At 43.4% G+C, this 18703-nt stretch overlaps 1 protein-coding gene across 1 annotated transcript in view; it reads left to right on the forward strand.

Annotated features, from left to right (window-relative positions):
* The window catches only part of LOC140269845 (uncharacterized), a 142660-nt gene that overhangs the window by 39957 nt on the left and 84000 nt on the right, over positions 1 to 18703 (forward strand). The window lies entirely within an intron of this gene.

The following is an 18703-nucleotide window of genomic DNA, read 5'->3' on the forward strand; positions in this document are numbered from 1 at the left end:
TAGAAGTCTGGAAGCTTTTCTTCCAAAACGCTGATCCTGCTCTGGACCAGGCTCTTGAGACATTCACCACCACTGTAAATCCAGTCCCGTAATTTCACAAATATCCACTGCATTCCAGTGGGCATTCTATATCCAACCAATTTTTCCTCAATTCTAGGCCCCTAACAACAGCAACCAAGCCTTGTCAAATGCTCTTGAAGCTCTGGGAGAGGTCAGACTTGCCAGCTTTGGGCAGGCACAACTACAGAGTAAAGATTTCATCGCCGATTGGTTCCAGAAAAAGATCCGCCCATTCCTGGCTTCTCCATCCACAAACTTCCTATTCTGCCTGAGCTCCAACAACTTCAGTTGCTTGACGTATCAGACTGTGTAAGTGTGTAGAGAAATTCATATTCAATTGACCGCTGTAAACAACACAACAGAAAAACACCAGGATGTTGCTAAATCTTCCCTTACATTTTAGCGTCCAGGCATTCAGCAGCCAAAGGGCCTTTATGGACACCAACAGACAGCGAACAGTCTTCACTCATTTCATCAAACCATTCCTGTCAAGAAATGATTCATCAGGTATGGGCAGATTATGGGGATACATTTGGTAATGTCTTGATAGCGTGTGGTGTTAATATCTAAGCAATGTCTCCGCCTCCTGTTTGCAGATCCTGGCTGTGTTTCATCTGTCAATGGTAGTCAGGACTGGCTACAGGCAAACCTGGGTAGCTTTTCTGATTTTGCCACCCTTCAGGATTTGCAAGCCCTCAATCCAAACTTCTCCAGTGTGAGTTCCCACTGCAGTTGTTTAGTTCTTCTTTCAAACATCATTTGTCCTCAGATTTTGGAGTGACTTTTGTTTACCTTCATATTGATTTCCATTTTTTCAGACTGAAATCCTGTCAGAGCTTGCTCCCTCTCAGGTGGCGCAGTTATTACTGAGCTCCGAGAAATCCAATGACACAGATTTGATCGATCGTATCTTTGACCGGCTTGAGGATGGTAACGCTCTGAAAAATGTGGATGAATTCCTGGAACAGCTGAATGCAAACGGACAGGTGAGCCTCACTTTTCAGTGCAGGAAGAAAGCCAATATCAGACTTAAAACTTACCGTTGTCATACCTCAAAAGGGTATCTAAATCTTTTTTGGGAACTAATTCACAATATCCAACCTACTGCCACCTTTCAAAAACCCTTTATGATGTACTTGCAACATAAAATTGTACGGAGTGTGATTCTTCCTGTGCCGTAACTTGACAGGTCCCAGAATTCCCACCAGCCGTGAGAGATCGGTGCATGGACAGGACCTTCGTCATCATCGGTCCTCTTTTCTCGGGTTTCAACAGAGTTGACTTTGATTTTTGGTTCAATGTCAGACTGGTTCCCATCCTTGGAAGTTTCCGTCCAGACATGCTCAGGAATGCAACCTCAGGCATAAACTGCACAAACTACCACATTGTGTGAGTAGCATTGTAGGATCAACCAGGACTTCCATGCATCAAATTACTAGGCTAGGTCCTTTTCAGGGACAGTATAAGAAAGTTTTGTTCCAATCTTTGCAGTGTCAGCGGGATTGCCAAAGTTTTCCCTGCCATACCCGTGCAGAGACTTCAAGGAATCACAAATGTTCTGCTGGACTATCTGAAACAATCTGCCAGTGTCATCAATACACCAGGTAGGCCTCAAAAGAAAAAACTACTTCATACTTGCCAAGGTAATGAATTTGGGAAAAAATAATGCCCAAAAAGAACTGAGAAGGAAATATTACCTCCTATTGTTTTATCGACGTTAAAAAGCTGCTTGCTAAGTTGTGAATATTCTAACCTGTCCATGCGTACCTCAGCTTGCAGGCAGGAAGTCAATAGCGATGCAGAATGGATTGAAACAAACTTGGGTCCATTTTCTCAGTACGCACCATACTCTGACCTCAAAGTCTTTAACCTCTCTCAGGTAAGTCGCGTATTTCACAACCAGTCTTCCCTGAGAAAAGCAACACAACATTCAGAAACAGACAGGTCCACGAATGGGTGGTTCTGCCGTGTTAATCAGAGAACCAAATTCATCCATGCTCTTGGTTTATACTATCAGGAGACGGTTGTGGATGTCCTCTCACCACAAGAGAAGGCTGAGCTGATACTGGATCCAGACAGCGGTGCTCTGGAGGACCCCACCCTAGTCACGTTGGTGTTCGCAAACTTCACCCAGTCCGGCGATGACCAGCAGATCAATCAGTTTTTCCAGACATTTACAAAAATCAACAACCAGGTAAATGCTTCACACTAACTCTCTCATTTTCCTTCCTCGGAGTCGGCTAACAAGCGACCCAGCTCAGTTCTCACCTGGACTCAAGCAATCTCTCTCTCGGGGCCAAATTTAAATTCAAATAATGGACTTCTGATATGATTCTTTACTTAATTGTTGACACCAATGCCTTGGTTCCTGACTTTCATACTTCAGAGTACAAGGATGTGCCACCAATCTTGTCCTCATTTTCCTTATTGTCCTAAACTGCTACTTGAACTCTTTTGCTTCCAGAGAAACATTACCTACATTGAAAATCCCGCTGTACGAGACACCATCTTGAACCTGACCTTGACAGCCCTTGCGCCCCAGTTTGAGGACTTTAAGCCTGAAGACTTTCAGCTGTGGTGCCAGGTGTACTTATCCCCTGTGATAGCAAGCATCAATCCCAACAGCTTGCGGGTGATCCCCACCACCATCAGTTGTGAATCCTACACAGCCATGTAAGAGATATTTCTCAGGAGAAGCAATAATTATTCTGCGTTAGCATGAAGTTAAACTGCTTCCAGAAAGTCAAAATAACTGCTTTTTTTCTCTCCTCAGACTCACGGGTCTTGGGGAGAGTTTGACATTTTTGCCCCTGGACCTTTCAAGGGGTGTGAGAGCAGGCATGGAATCACTGAAAAAGACCTTCCCACGTACGTGTCAATAATGCTTTGCTGACAAACGCCTTCAAGAAAGCCCAGAGCTGCCATACAGAGGGAAATAAATAAATGCCCTAACTCCTTTCCTTTTTTCTCTCAAACAGGTTGCTCAGTACCAGATTCTTTCATGGTAAGTTCATTTCTGCAGACATATCACAAAGATTAGAAATGATTTCCTGAAATTTTACAACACACAAGTATGGCCCACTAATTTTGTACTGGCAGCTATGTCAAGGTATTAAAAGTTCATGTAGCTTGCTCGACTAGACTAACACACGCTGCTTTATTTGTCTCCAGTGCAAAAAGACACCTGTCGATGGTAAGAATCTCCAAAAATATCACTCAATTCCACTTTAATTACACAATGGCATTGTGAAGTACTGTTATCTGACACACAATTATGCTTGTTTCACAGAGAACCTCATCTGTGCTGCAGTCAATAGGTGGGTGGATTACTGTTTTACACGATCCTGAGTTAGCATGTTCTTTTTCACAGTGTAACTGAGGTGACCATGGGTTTCTATTTCATTTTTTTCTTCAGATCACAACTCCAGGAGACACTGGCAGCTGACAATTCCTCCACAGCCCTGTGCAATCTCACCATCACTGAACATGCCTGTTCCTTGGTAGGACTGTTTAACGGAAGCTGCCCGTCTTATAAAATAATTGGCCATTTCTTACATTACAATCTTCAGACAAATCTCTTTAGGCTCTGCCATGTTTACATTTCTTGTCATTTTTTTTTCTCCCAAGGCTACGCATCTCACACAAAGAAACTTGGCCTCACTGTTGAAATGCTCTCTGGAAAGCCAAAGGACTTACCCGGTAGAAGTCTGGAAGCTTTTCTTCCAAAACGCTGATCCTGCTCTGGACCAGGCTCTTGAGACATTCACCACCACTGTAAATCCAGTCCCGTAATTTCACAAATATCCACTGCATTCCAGTGGGCATTCTATATCCAACCAATTTTTCCTCAATTCTAGGCCCCTAACAACAGCAACCAAGCCTTGTCAAATGCTCTTGAAGCTCTGGGAGAGGTCAGACTTGCCAGCTTTGGGCAGGCACAACTACAGAGTAAAGATTTCATCGCTGATTGGTTCCAGAAAAAGATCCGCCCATTCCTGGCTTCTCCATCCACAAACTTCCTATTCTGCCTGAGCTCCAACAACTTCAGTTGCTTGACGTATCAGACTGTGTAAGTGTGTAGAGAAATTCATATTCAATTGACCGCTGTAAACAACACAACAGAAAAACACCAGGATGTTGCTAAATCTTCCCTTACATTTTAGCGTCCAGGCATTCAGCAGCCAAAGGGCCTTTATGGACACCAACAGACAGCGAACAGTCTTCACTCATTTCATCAAACCATTCCTGTCAAGAAATGATTCATCAGGTATGGGCAGATTATGGGGATACATTTGGTAATGTCTTTATAGCGTGTGGTGTTAATATCTAAGCAATGTCTCCGCCTCCTGTTTGCAGATCCTGGCTGTGTTTCATCTGTCAATGGTAGTCAGGACTGGCTACAGGCAAACCTGGGTAGCTTTTCTGATTTTGCCACCCTTCAGGATTTGCAAGCCCTCAATCCAAACTTCTCTAGTGTGAGTTCCCACTGCAGTTGTTTAGTTCTTCTTTCAAACATCATTTGTCCTCAGATTTTGGAGTGACTTTTGTTTACCTTCATATTGATTTCCATTTTTTCAGACTGAAATCCTGTCAGAGCTTGCTCCCTCTCAGGTGGCGCAGTTATTACTGAGCTCCGAGAAATCCAATGACACAGATTTGATCGATCGTATCTTTGACCGGCTTGAGGATGGTAACGCTCTGAAAAATGTGGATGAATTCCTGGAACAGCTGAATGCAAACGGACAGGTGAGCCTCACTTTTCAGTGCAGGAAGAAAGCCAATATCAGACTTAAAACTTACCGTTGTCATACCTCAAAAGGGTATCTAAATCTTTTTTGGGAACTAATTCACAATATCCAACCTACTGCCACCTTTCAAAAACCCTTTATGATGTACTTGCAACATAAAATTGTACGGAGTGTGATTCTTCCTGTGCCGTAACTTGACAGGTCCCAGAATTCCCACCAGCCGTGAGAGATCGGTGCATGGACAGGACCTTCGTCATCATCGGTCCTCTTTTCTCGGGTTTCAACAGAGTTGACTTTGATTTTTGGTTCAATGTCAGACTGGTTCCCATCCTTGGAAGTTTCCGTCCAGACATGCTCAGGAATGCAACCTCAGGCATAAACTGCACAAACTACCACATTGTGTGAGTAGCATTGTAGGATCAACCAGGACTTCCATGCATCAAATTACTAGGCTAGGTCCTTTTCAGGGACAGTATGAGAAAGTTTTGTTCCAATCTTTGCAGTGTCAGCGGGATTGCCAAAGTTTTCCCTGCCATACCCGGGCAGAGACTTCAAGGAATCACAAATGTTCTGCTGGACTATCTGAAACAATCTGCCAGTGTCATCAATACACCAGGTAGGCCTCAAAAGAAAAAACTACTTCATACTTGCCAAGGTAATGAATTTGGGAAAAAATAATGCCCAAAAAGAACTGACAAGGAAATATTACCTCCTATTGTTTTATCGACGTTAAAAAGCTGCTTGCTAAGTTGTGAATATTCTAACCTGTCTATGCGTACCTCAGCTTGCAGGCAGGAAGTCAATAGCGATGCAGAATGGATTGAAACAAACTTGGGTCCATTTTCTCAGTACGCACCATACTCTGACCTCAAAGTCTTTAACCTCTCTCAGGTAAGTCGCGTATTTCACAACCAGTCTTCCCTGAGAAAAGCAACACAACATTCAGAAACAGACAGGTCCACGAATGGGTGGTTCTGCCGTGTTAATCAGAGAACCAAATTCATCCATGCTCTTGGTTTATACTATCAGGAGACGGTTGTGGATGTCCTCTCACCACAAGAGAAGGCTGAGCTGATACTGGATCCAGACAGCGGTGCTCTGGAGGACCCCACCCTAGTCACGTTGGTGTTCGCAAACTTCACCCAGTCCGGCGATGACCAGCAGATCAATCAGTTTTTCCAGACATTTACAAAAATCAACAACCAGGTAAATGCTTCACACTAACTCTCTCATTTTCCTTCCTCGGAGTCGGCTAACAAGCGACCCAGCTCAGTTCTCACCTGGACTCAAGCAATCTCTCTCTCGGGGCCAAATTTAAATTCAAATAATGGACTTCTGATATGATTCTTTACTTAATTGTTGACACCAATGCCTTGGTTCCTGACTTTCATACTTCAGAGTACAAGGATGTGCCACCAATCTTGTCCTCATTTTCCTTATTGTCCTAAACTGCTACTTGAACTCTTTTGCTTCCAGAGAAACATTACCTACATTGAAAATCCCGCTGTACGAGACACCATCTTGAACCTGACCTTGACAGCCCTTGCGCCCCAGTTTGAGGACTTTAAGCCTGAAGACTTTCAGCTGTGGTGCCAGGTGTACTTATCCCCTGTGATAGCAAGCATCAATCCCAACAGCTTGCGGGTGATCCCCACCACCATCAGTTGTGAATCCTACACAGCCATGTAAGAGATATTTCTCAGGAGAAGCAATAATTATTCTGCGTTAGCATGAAGTTAAAATGCTTCCAGAAAGTCAAAATAACTGCTTTTTTTCTCTCCTCAGACTCACGGGTCTTCGGGAGAGTTTGACATTTTTGCCCCTGGACCTTTCAAGGGGTGTGAGAGCAGGCATGGAATCACTGAAAAAGACCTTCCCACGTACGTGTCAATAATGCTTTGCTGACAAACGCCTTCAAGAAAGCCCAGAGCTGCCATACAGAGGGAAATAAATAAATGCCCTAACTCCTTTCCTTTTTTCTCTCAAACAGGTTGCTCAGTACCAGATTCTTTCATGGTAAGTTCATTTCTGCAGACATATCACAGAGATTAGAAATGATTTCCTGAAATTTTACAACACACAAGTATGGCCCACTAATTTTGTACTGGCAGCTATGTCAAGGTATTAAAAGTTCATGTAGCTTGCTCCACTAGACTAACACACGCTGCTTTATTTGTCTCCAGTGCAAAAAGACAGCTGTCGATGGTAAGAATCTCCAAAAATATCACTCAATTCCACTTTAATTACACAATGGCATTGTGAAGTACTGTTATCTGACACACAATTATGCTTGTTTCACAGAGAACCTCATCTGTGCTGCAGTCAATAGGTGGGTGGATTACTGTTTTACACGATCCTGAGTTAGCATGTTCTTTTTCACAGTGTAACTGAGGTGACCATGGGTTTCTATTTAATTTTTTTCTTCAGATCACAACTCCAGGAGACACTGGCAGCTGACAATTCCTCCACAGCCCTGTGCAATCTCACCATCACTGAACATGCCTGTTCCTTGGTAGGACTGTTTAACGGAAGCTGCCCGTCTTATAAAATAATTGGCCATTTCTTACATTACAATCTTCAGACAAATCTCTTTAGGCTCTGCCATGTTTACATTTCTTGTCATTTTTTTTTCTCCCAAGGCTACGCATCTCACACAAAGAAACTTGGCCTCACTGTTGAAATGCTCTCTGGAAAGCCAAAGGACTTACCCGGTAGAAGTCTGGAAGCTTTTCTTCCAAAACGCTGATCCTGCTCTGGACCAGGCTCTTGAGACATTCACCACCACTGTAAATCCAGTCCTGTAATTTCACAAATATCCACTGCATTCCAGTGGGCATTCTATATCCAACCAATTTTTCCTCAATTCTAGGCCCCTAACAACAGCAACCAAGCCTTGTCAAATGCTCTTGAAGCTCTGGGAGAGGTCAGACTTGCCAGCTTTGGGCAGGCACAACTACAGAGTAAAGATTTCATCGCCGATTGGTTCCAGAAAAAGATCCGCCCATTCCTGGCTTCTCCATCCACAAACTTCCTATTCTGCCTGAGCTCCAACAACTTCAGTTGCTTGACGTATCAGACTGTGTAAGTGTGTAGAGAAATTCATATTCAATTGACCGCTGTAAACAACACAACAGAAAAACACCAGGATGTTGCTAAATCTTCCCTTACATTTTAGCGTCCAGGCATTCAGCAGCCGAAGGGCCTTTATGGACACCAACAGACAGCGAACAGTCTTCACTCATTTCATCAAACCATTCCTGTCAAGAAATGATTCATCAGGTATGGGCAGATTATGGGGATACATTTGGTAATGTCTTTATAGCGTGTGGTGTTAATATCTAAGCAATGTCTCCGCCTCCTGTTTGCAGATCCTGGCTGTGTTTCATCTGTCAATGGTAGTCAGGACTGGCTACAGGCAAACTTGGGTAGCTTTTCTGATTTTGCCACCCTTCAGGATTTGCAAGCCCTCAATCCAAACTTCTCCAGTGTGAGTTCCCACTGCAGTTGTTTAGTTCTTCTTTCAAACATCATTTGTCCTCAGATTTTGGAGTGACTTTTGTTTACCTTCATATTGATTTCCATTTTTTCAGACTGAAATCCTGTCAGAGCTTGCTCCCTCTCAGGTGGCGCAGTTATTACTGAGCTCCGAGAAATCCAATGACACAGATTTGATCGATCGTATCTTTGACCGGCTTGAGGATGGTAACGCTCTGAAAAATGTGGATGAATTCCTGGAACAGCTGAATGCAAACGGACAGGTGAGCCTCACTTTTCAGTGCAGGAAGAAAGCCAATATCAGACTTAAAACTTACCGTTGTCATACCTCAAAAGGGTATCTAAATCTTTTTTGGGAACTAATTCACAATATCCAACCTACTGCCACCTTTCAAAAACCCTTTATGATGTACTTGCAACATAAAATTGTACGGAGTGTGATTCTTCCTGTGCCGTAACTTGACAGGTCCCAGAATTCCCACCAGCCGTGAGAGATCGGTGCATGGACAGGACCTTCGTCATCATCGGTCCTCTTTTCTCGGGTTTCAACAGAGTTGACTTTGATTTTTGGTTCAATGTCAGACTGGTTCCCATCCTTGGAAGTTTCCGTCCAGACATGCTCAGGAATGCAACCTCAGGCATAAACTGCACAAACTACCACATTGTGTGAGTAGCATTGTAGGATCAACCAGGACTTCCATGCATCAAATTACTAGGCTAGGTCCTTTTCAGGGACAGTATAAGAAAGTTTTGTTCCAATCTTTGCAGTGTCAGTGGGATTGCCAAAGTTTTCCCTGCCATACCCGGGCAGAGACTTCAAGGAATCACAAATGTTCTGCTGGACTATCTGAAACAATCTGCCAGTGTCATCAATACACCAGGTAGGCCTCAAAAGAAAAAACTACTTCATACTTGCCAAGGTAATGAATTTGGGAAAAAATAATGCCCAAAAAGAACTGAAAAGGAATATTACCTCCTATTGTTTTATCGACGTTAAAAAGCTGCTTGCTAAGTTGTGAATATTCTAACCTGTCTATGCGTACCTCAGCTTGCAGGCAGGAAGTCAATAGCGATGCAGAATGGATTGAAACAAACTTGGGTCCATTTTCTCAGTACGCACCATACTCTGACCTCAAAGTCTTTAACCTCTCTCAGGTAAGTCGCGTATTTCACAACCAATCTTCCCTGAGAAAAGCAACACAACATTCAGAAACAGACAGGTCCACGAATGGGTGGTTCTGCCGTGTTAATCAGAGAACCAAATTCATCCATGCTCTTGGTTTATACTATCAGGAGACGGTTGTGGATGTCCTCTCACCACAAGAGAAGGCTGAGCTGATACTGGATCCAGACAGCGGTGCTCTGGAGGACCCCACCCTAGTCACGTTGGTGTTCGCAAACTTCACCCAGTCCGGCGATGACCAGCAGATCACTCAGTTTTTCCAGACATTTACAAAAATCAACAACCAGGTAAATGCTTCACACTAACTCTCTCATTTTCCTTCCTCGGAGTCGGCTAACAAGCGACCCAGCTCAGTTCTCACCTGGACTCAAGCAATCTCTCTCTCGGGGCCAAATTTAAATTCAAATAATGGACTTCTGATATGATTCTTTACTTAATTGTTGACACCAATGCCTTGGTTCCTGACTTTCATACTTCAGAGTACAAGGATGTGCCACCAATCTTGTCCTCATTTTCCTTATTGTCCTAAACTGCTACTTGAACTCTTTTGCTTCCAGAGAAACATTACCTACATTGAAAATCCCGCTGTACGAGACACCATCTTGAACCTGACCTTGACAGCCCTTGCGCCCCAGTTTGAGGACTTTAAGCCTGAAGACTTTCAGCTGTGGTGCCAGGTGTACTTATCCCCTGTGATAGCAAGCATCAATCCCAACAGCTTGCGGGTGATCCCCACCACCATCAGTTGTGAATCCTACACAGCCATGTAAGAGATATTTCTCAGGAGAAGCAATAATTATTCTGCGTTAGCATGAAGTTAAAATGCTTCCAGAAAGTCAAAATAACTGCTTTTTTTCTCTCCTCAGACTCACGGGTCTTCGGGAGAGTTTGACATTTTTGCCCCTGGACCTTTCAAGGGGTGTGAGAGCAGGCATGGAATCACTGAAAAAGACCTTCCCACGTACGTGTCAATAATGCTTTGCTGACAAACGCCTTCAAGAAAGCCCAGAGCTGCCATACAGAGGGAAATAAATAAATGCCCTAACTCCTTTCCTTTTTTCTCTCAAACAGGTTGCTCAGTACCAGATTCTTTCATGGTAAGTTCATTTCTGCAGACATATCACAGAGATTAGAAATGATTTCCTGAAATTTTACAACACACAAGTATGGCCCACTAATTTTGTACTGGCAGCTATGTCAAGGTATTAAAAGTTCATGTAGCTTGCTCCACTAGACTAACACACGCTGCTTTATTTGTCTCCAGTGCAAAAAGACACCTGTCGATGGTAAGAATCTCCAAAAATATCACTCAATTCCACTTTAATTACACAATGGCATTGTGAAGTACTGTTATCTGACACACAATTATGCTTGTTTCACAGAGAACCTCATCTGTGCTGCAGTCAATAGGTGGGTGGATTACTGTTTTACACGATCCTGAGTTAGCATGTTCTTTTTCACAGTGTAACTGAGGTGACCATGGGTTTCAATTTCATTTTTTTCTTCAGATCACAACTCCAGGAGACACTGGCAGCTGACAATTCCTCCACAGCCCTGTGCAATCTCACCATCACTGAACATGCCTGTTCCTTGGTAGGACTGTTTAATGGAAGCTGCCCGTCTTATAAAATAATTGGCCATTTCTTACATTACAATCTTCAGACAAATCTCTTTAGGCTCTGCCATGTTTACATTTCTTGTCATTTTTTTTCTCCCAAGGCTACGCATCTCACACAAAGAAACTTGGCCTCACTGTTGAAATGCTCTCTGGAAAGCCAAAGGACTTACCCGGTAGAAGTCTGGAAGCTTTTCTTCCAAAACGCTGATCCTGCTCTGGACCAGGCTCTTGAGACATTCACCACCACTGTAAATCCAGTCCCGTAATTTCACAAATATCCACTGCATTCCAGTGGGCATTCTATATCCAACCAATTTTTCCTCAATTCTAGGCCCCTAACAACAGCAACCAAGCCTTGTCAAATGCTCTTGAAGCTCTGGGAGAGGTCAGACTTGCCAGCTTTGGGCAGGCACAACTACAGAGTAAAGATTTCATCGCCGATTGGTTCCAGAAAAAGATCCGCCCATTCCTGGCTTCTCCATCCACAAACTTCCTATTCTGCCTGAGCTCCAACAACTTCAGTTGCTTGACGTATCAGACTGTGTAAGTGTGTAGAGAAATTCATATTCAATTGACCGCTGTAAACAACACAACAGAAAAACACCAGGATGTTGCTAAATCTTCCCTTACATTTTAGCGTCCAGGCATTCAGCAGCCAAAGGGCCTTTATGGACACCAACAGACAGCGAACAGTCTTCACTCATTTCATCAAACCATTCCTGTCAAGAAATGATTCATCAGGTATGGGCAGATTATGGGGATACATTTGGTAATGTCTTTATAGCGTGTGGTGTTAATATCTAAGCAATGTCTCCGCCTCCTGTTTGCAGATCCTGGCTGTGTTTCATCTGTCAATGGTAGTCAGGACTGGCTACAGGCAAACTTGGGTAGCTTTTCTGATTTTGCCACCCTTCAGGATTTGCAAGCCCTCAATCCAAACTTCTCCAGTGTGAGTTCCCACTGCAGTTGTTTAGTTCTTCTTTCAAACATCATTTGTCCTCAGATTTTGGAGTGACTTTTGTTTACCTTCATATTGATTTCCATTTTTTCAGACTGAAATCCTGTCAGAGCTTGCTCCCTCTCAGGTGGCGCAGTTATTACTGAGCTCCGAGAAATCCAATGACACAGATTTGATCGATCGTATCTTTGACCGGCTTGAGGATGGTAACGCTCTGAAAAATGTGGATGAATTCCTGGAACAGCTGAATGCAAACGGACAGGTGAGCCTCACTTTTCAGTGCAGGAAGAAAGCCAATATCAGACTTAAAACTTACCGTTGTCATACCTCAAAAGGGTATCTAAATCTTTTTTGGGAACTAATTCACAATATCCAACCTACTGCCACCTTTCAAAAACCCTTTATGATGTACTTGCAACATAAAATTGTACGGAGTGTGATTCTTCCTGTGCCGTAACTTGACAGGTCCCAGAATTCCCACCAGCCGTGAGAGATCGGTGCATGGACAGGACCTTCGTCATCATCGGTCCTCTTTTCTCGGGTTTCAACAGAGTTGACTTTGATTTTTGGTTCAATGTCAGACTGGTTCCCATCCTTGGAAGTTTCCGTCCAGACATGCTCAGGAATGCAACCTCAGGCATAAACTGCACAAACTACCACATTGTGTGAGTAGCATTGTAGGATCAACCAGGACTTCCATGCATCAAATTACTAGGCTAGGTCCTTTTCAGGGACAGTATAAGAAAGTTTTGTTCCAATCTTTGCAGTGTCAGTGGGATTGCCAAAGTTTTCCCTGCCATACCCGGGCAGAGACTTCAAGGAATCACAAATGTTCTGCTGGACTATCTGAAACAATCTGCCAGTGTCATCAATACACCAGGTAGGCCTCAAAAGAAAAAACTACTTCATACTTGCCAAGGTAATGAATTTGGGAAAAAATAATGCCCAAAAAGAACTGAAAAGGAATATTACCTCCTATTGTTTTATCGACGTTAAAAAGCTGCTTGCTAAGTTGTGAATATTCTAACCTGTCTATGCGTACCTCAGCTTGCAGGCAGGAAGTCAATAGCGATGCAGAATGGATTGAAACAAACTTGGGTCCATTTTCTCAGTACGCACCATACTCTGACCTCAAAGTCTTTAACCTCTCTCAGGTAAGTCGCGTATTTCACAACCAATCTTCCCTGAGAAAAGCAACACAACATTCAGAAACAGACAGGTCCACGAATGGGTGGTTCTGCCGTGTTAATCAGAGAACCAAATTCATCCATGCTCTTGGTTTATACTATCAGGAGACGGTTGTGGATGTCCTCTCACCACAAGAGAAGGCTGAGCTGATACTGGATCCAGACAGCGGTGCTCTGGAGGACCCCACCCTAGTCACGTTGGTGTTCGCAAACTTCACCCAGTCCGGCGATGACCAGCAGATCACTCAGTTTTTCCAGACATTTACAAAAATCAACAACCAGGTAAATGCTTCACACTAACTCTCTCATTTTCCTTCCTCGGAGTCGGCTAACAAGCGACCCAGCTCAGTTCTCACCTGGACTCAAGCAATCTCTCTCTCGGGGCCAAATTTAAATTCAAATAATGGACTTCTGATATGATTCTTTACTTAATTGTTGACACCAATGCCTTGGTTCCTGACTTTCATACTTCAGAGTACAAGGATGTGCCACCAATCTTGTCCTCATTTTCCTTATTGTCCTAAACTGCTACTTGAACTCTTTTGCTTCCAGAGAAACATTACCTACATTGAAAATCCCGCTGTACGAGACACCATCTTGAACCTGACCTTGACAGCCCTTGCGCCCCAGTTTGAGGACTTTAAGCCTGAAGACTTTCAGCTGTGGTGCCAGGTGTACTTATCCCCTGTGATAGCAAGCATCAATCCCAACAGCTTGCGGGTGATCCCCACCACCATCAGTTGTGAATCCTACACAGCCATGTAAGAGATATTTCTCAGGAGAAGCAATAATTATTCTGCGTTAGCATGAAGTTAAAATGCTTCCAGAAAGTCAAAATAACTGCTTTTTTTCTCTCCTCAGACTCACGGGTCTTCGGGAGAGTTTGACATTTTTGCCCCTGGACCTTTCAAGGGGTGTGAGAGCAGGCATGGAATCACTGAAAAAGACCTTCCCACGTACGTGTCAATAATGCTTTGCTGACAAACGCCTTCAAGAAAGCCCAGAGCTGCCATACAGAGGGAAATAAATAAATGCCCTAACTCCTTTCCTTTTTTCTCTCAAACAGGTTGCTCAGTACCAGATTCTTTCATGGTAAGTTCATTTCTGCAGACATATCACAGAGATTAGAAATGATTTCCTGAAATTTTACAACACACAAGTATGGCCCACTAATTTTGTACTGGCAGCTATGTCAAGGTATTAAAAGTTCATGTAGCTTGCTCCACTAGACTAACACACGCTGCTTTATTTGTCTCCAGTGCAAAAAGACACCTGTCGATGGTAAGAATCTCCAAAAATATCACTCAATTCCACTTTAATTACACAATGGCATTGTGAAGTACTGTTATCTGACACACAATTATGCTTGTTTCACAGAGAACCTCATCTGTGCTGCAGTCAATAGGTGGGTGGATTACTGTTTTACACGATCCTGAGTTAGCATGTTCTTTTTCACAGTGTAACTGAGGTGACCATGGGTTTCAATTTCATTTTTTTCTTCAGATCACAACTCCAGGAGACACTGGCAGCTGACAATTCCTCCACAGCCCTGTGCAATCTCACCATCACTGAACATGCCTGTTCCTTGGTAGGACTGTTTAATGGAAGCTGCCCGTCTTATAAAATAATTGGCCATTTCTTACATTACAATCTTCAGACAAATCTCTTTAGGCTCTGCCATGTTTACATTTCTTGTCATTTTTTTTCTCCCAAGGCTACGCATCTCACACAAAGAAACTTGGCCTCACTGTTGAAATGCTCTCTGGAAAGCCAAAGGACTTACCCGGTAGAAGTCTGGAAGCTTTTCTTCCAAAACGCTGATCCTGCTCTGGACCAGGCTCTTGAGACATTCACCACCACTGTAAATCCAGTCCCGTAATTTCACAAATATCCACTGCATTCCAGTGGGCATTCTATATCCAACCAATTTTTCCTCAATTCTAGGCCCCTAACAACAGCAACCAAGCCTTGTCAAATGCTCTTGAAGCTCTGGGAGAGGTCAGACTTGCCAGCTTTGGGCAGGCACAACTACAGAGTAAAGATTTCATCGCCGATTGGTTCCAGAAAAAGATCCGCCCATTCCTGGCTTCTCCATCCACAAACTTCCTATTCTGCCTGAGCTCCAACAACTTCAGTTGCTTGACGTATCAGACTGTGTAAGTGTGTAGAGAAATTCATATTCAATTGACCGCTGTAAACAACACAACAGAAAAACACCAGGATGTTGCTAAATCTTCCCTTACATTTTAGCGTCCAGGCATTCAGCAGCCAAAGGGCCTTTATGGACACCAACAGACAGCGAACAGTCTTCACTCATTTCATCAAACCATTCCTGTCAAGAAATGATTCATCAGGTATGGGCAGATTATGGGGATACATTTGGTAATGTCTTTATAGCGTGTGGTGTTAATATCTAAGCAATGTCTCCGCCTCCTGTTTGCAGATCCTGGCTGTGTTTCATCTGTCAATGGTAGTCAGGACTGGCTACAGGCAAACCTGGGTAGCTTTTCTGATTTTGCCACCCTTCAGGATTTGCAAGCCCTCAATCCAAACTTCTCCAGTGTGAGTTCCCACTGCAGTTGTTTAGTTCTTCTTTCAAACATCATTTGTCCTCAGATTTTGGAGTGACTTTTGTTTACCATCATATTGATTTCCATTTTTTCAGACTGAAATCCTGTCAGAGCTTGCTCCCTCTCAGGTGGCGCAATTATTACTGAGCTCCGAGAAATCCAATGACACAGATTTGATCGATCGTATCTTTGACCGGCTTGAGGATGGTAACGCTCTGAAAAATGTGGATGAATTCCTGGAACAGCTGAATGCAAACGGACAGGTGAGCCTCACTTTTCAGTGCAGGAAGAAAGCCAATATCAGACTTAAAACTTACCGTTGTCATACCTCAAAAGGGTATCTAAATCTTTTTTGGGAACTAATTCACAATATCCAACCTACTGCCACCTTTCAAAAACCCTTTATGATGTACTTGCAACATAAAATTGTACGGAGTGTGATTCTTCCTGTGCCGTAACTTGACAGGTCCCAGAATTCCCACCAGCCGTGAGAGATCGGTGCATGGACAGGACCTTCGTCATCATCGGTCCTCTTTTCTCGGGTTTCAACAGAGTTGACTTTGATTTTTGGTTCAATGTCAGACTGGTTCCCATCCTTGGAAGTTTCCGTCCAGACATGCTCAGGAATGCAACCTCAGGCATAAACTGCACAAACTACCACATTGTGTGAGTAGCATTGTAGGATCAACCAGGACTTCCATGCATCAAATTACTAGGCTAGGTCCTTTTCAGGGACAGTATAAGAAAGTTTTGTTCCAATCTTTGCAGTGTCAGCGGGATTGCCAAAGTTTTCCCTGCCATACCCGGGCAGAGACTTCAAGGAATCACAAATGTTCTGCTGGACTATCTGAAACAATCTGCCAGTGTCATCAATACACCAGGTAGGCCTCAAAAGAAAAAACTACTTCATACTTGCCAAGGTAATGAATTTGGGAAAAAATAATGCCCAAAAAGAACTGAGAAGGAAATATTACCTCCTATTGTTTTATCGACATTAAAAAGCTGCTTGCTAAGTTGTGAATATTCTAACCTGTCTATGCGTACCTCAGCTTGCAGGCAGGAAGTCAATAGCGATGCAGAATGGATTGAAACAAACTTGGGTCCATTTTCTCAGTACGCACCATACTCTGACCTCAAAGTCTTTAACCTCTCTCAGGTAAGTCGCGTATTTCACAACCAGTCTTCCCTGAGAAAAGCAATACAACATTCAGAAACAGACAGGTCCACGAATGGGTGGTTCTGCCGTGTTAATCAGAGAACCAAATTCATCCATGCTCTTGGTTTATACTATCAGGAGACGGTTGTGGATGTCCTCTCACCACAAGAGAAGGCTGAGCTGATACTGGATCCAGACAGCGGTGCTCTGGAGGACCCCACCCTAGTCACGTTGGTGTTCGCAAACTTCACCCAGTCCGGCGATGACCAGCAGATCAATCAGTTTTTCCAGACATTTACAAAAATCAACAACCAGGTAAATGCTTCACACTAACTCTCTCATTTTCCTTCCTCGGAGTCGGCTAACAAGCGACCCAGCTCAGTTCTCACCTGGACTCAAGCAATCTCTCTCTCGGGGCCAAATTTAAATTCAAATAATGGACTTCTGATATGATTCTTTACTTAATTGTTGACACCAATGCCTTGGTTCCTGACTTTCATACTTCAGAGTACAAGGATGTGCCACCAATCTTGTCCTCATTTTCCTTATTGTCCTAAACTGCTACTTGAACTCTTTTGCTTCCAGAGAAACATTACCTACATTGAAAATCCCGCTGTACGAGACACCATCTTGAACCTGACCTTGACAGCCCTTGCGCCCCAGTTTGAGGACTTTAAGCCTGAAGACTTTCAGCTGTGGTGCCAGGTGTACTTATCCCCTGTGATAGCAAGCATCAATCCCAACAGCTTGCGGGTGATCCCCACCACCATCAGTTGTGAATCCTACACAGCCATGTAAGAGATATTTCTCAGGAGAAGCAATAATTATTCTGCGTTAGCATGAAGTTAAAATGCTTCCAGAAAGTCAAAATAACTGCTTTTTTTCTCTCCTCAGACTCACGGGTCTTCGGGAGAGTTTGACATTTTTGCCCCTGGACCTTTCAAGGGGTGTGAGAGCAGGCATGGAATCACTGAAAAAGACCTTCCCACGTACGTGTCAATAATGCTTTGCTGACAAACGCCTTCAAGAAAGCCCAGAGCTGCCATACAGAGGGAAATAAATAAATGCCCTAACTCCTTTCCTTTTTTCTCTCAAACAGGTTGCTCAGTACCAGATTCTTTCATGGTAAGTTCATTTCTGCAGACATATCACAGAGATTAGAAATGATTTCCTGAAATTTTACAACACACAAGTATGGCCCACTAATTTTGTACTGGCAGCTATGTCAAGGTATTAAAAGTTCATGTAGCTTGCTCCACTAGACTAACACACGCTGCTTTATTTGTCTCCAGTGCAAAAAGACACCTGTCGATGGTAAGAATCTCCAAAAATATCACTCAATTCCACTTTAATTACACAATGGCATTGTGAAGTACTGTTATCTGACACACAATTATGCTTGTTTCACAGAGAACCTCATCTGTGCTGCAGTCAATAGGTGGGTGGATTACTGTTTTACACGATCCTGAGTTAGCATGTTCTTTTTCACAGTGTAACTGAGGTGACCATGGGTTTCTATTTCATTTTTTTCTTCAGATCACAACTCCAGGAGACACTGGCAGCTGACAATTCCTCCACAGCCCTGTGCAATCTCACCATCACTGAACATGCCTGTTCCTTGGTAGGACTGTTTAACGGAAGCTGCCCGTCTTATAAAATAATTGGCCATTTCTTACATTACAATCTTCAGACAAATCTCTTTAGGCTCTGCCATGTTTACATTTCTTG

Source organism: Leuresthes tenuis, unplaced genomic scaffold (assembly GCF_036924035.1).
Source record: "Leuresthes tenuis unplaced genomic scaffold, fLeuTen1.0.hap1 SCAF_15, whole genome shotgun sequence".
NCBI lineage: Eukaryota > Metazoa > Chordata > Actinopteri > Atheriniformes > Atherinopsidae > Leuresthes > Leuresthes tenuis.